Here is a 1,612-nt window from a genome sequence, read left to right as displayed (position 1 = left end):
GTCCAGACACGACGTTAAGCTGCCCCAAAAATACACTTAATACTGTCGATCGAACGCTTTGGCAGTTTCCAACTCTCAGCTTGAAAAGGTTTGAACTACGCGCATCAACGGTTAATTGATGGCCGAATGCGTCGAAGTGCAGTCAGCCAATCAGCGCCCCCGGCGCTAGACTCATGGTTTCCAGCACTCCCAATATTTGTTGTCAATCTTGTTCTTAAGAAAAAAAAAACAATTTTTATATTTTCAATTTTATAAATAAAAAACTATACTTTATATAAATAAATTTTACTTAAAACAACCAACTCATGCAACTTTATTCATGTAAAATTTGTTAGTCGACGCCTGTACGCCTCTACGGCCAACGGCCAATAGACGATATGCGAAATGCGCAGCGCCATCTCTCGACGCTCCGAGAACTAAGTCCTCCATGTTGGCACGGTACAGAAAACGAAACCGCTGCCCAGCGTTGGGTTAAAACGGCTGCGCTTCGTTTGAAAAGTAAAATGCCGATGCAGTGTTGCGCTACCCTCTCCACTGTGAAAAGACACTACGATGCGTGCCAGAACTAGGTGCGTTCCAGCTTTTCGCTTTTCTATTTTTTTACTCCGTCCCAACGTTTTAGTAACACAAAACGCCATGCGAGGTATCATGTGTCAGCACGCGTCAGTGCGCAGCTTTCGCTTCCTGCGCTGATTTTTGACAAATCTCTCGAGGTGATTTGCGTTTAAATTAAGATAAGGACCACAGCCTTTGTTGTCTCTGATCAAAATTAGAAGCCGATTTCGTGCATTTATCAACTCCCCGGTCGGGCGTGAATATATATAGACGCATACTTGAACAACGTAATAGAGAAGGTAATTTTTTTGAGCGGGCCAATCGCTCGTGCCGTGGCGAAATAAGTTCACTCGGAAAAACCATATGCCGATTACTGCTTAGTTTGCTACGTGTTCAGTTAAGTTTTTCCCGCGTTCAATTAGTTTTAGAAGGGCGAGCAAACTCTCTGGACCATACGCATATGTTATGCGCGTTAAGGAGTCTTTGTGAACCAATACACCGTACGTATAAAAACTGAGGTGCGAATGCTTTATTTCTTGAGGATTCCTATACCTTCCATATCTGCGGCGACGAAAATTAAAAAAAAAGAAGCGAATAATATAGCTACTTTATTATGAAGGAGGGATGCATTCTAGCTAGAAAGTTCGTGCAACAGTGTTCTGAAAACGCTTCAGGCCATCAGATTTTATTATCGTTGTGACAAGCTTCAACAGCTTGCTTCGCAACAAAGCCATTTGTCCAAGTTTTTGAGCAAGCTAATTAAGTTTCGGAAGCAACCGAACAAGCTAATTTCGCCCCTGCACACACAACTTGACCAGCGTATCGAGTCCGTGCAGGCACCTACAGCTGTACGCTCTTTCTCTAATCAAGCCGCCGCGGTAGCTCAGTGCTTATCTGAAAAAAAAAAACTGCGTCTTTGCTTACATTTTGAATTATATGTGCCCACTTTCCTCTTGGTAATATCGATTGACAACATCGCAATACTCGCTTCAACTGCGTCTTAAGCAAGACGCGGTTTCAACGAATTGCGGCGAAAATCAACCGACGCCGGGCTCTG

Source organism: Amblyomma mixtum, chromosome 10 (assembly GCF_055824585.1).
Source record: "Amblyomma mixtum isolate Tamu chromosome 10, ASM5582458v1, whole genome shotgun sequence".
NCBI lineage: Eukaryota > Metazoa > Arthropoda > Arachnida > Ixodida > Ixodidae > Amblyomma > Amblyomma mixtum.
Note: the sequence above shows the minus strand (reverse complement) of the source record.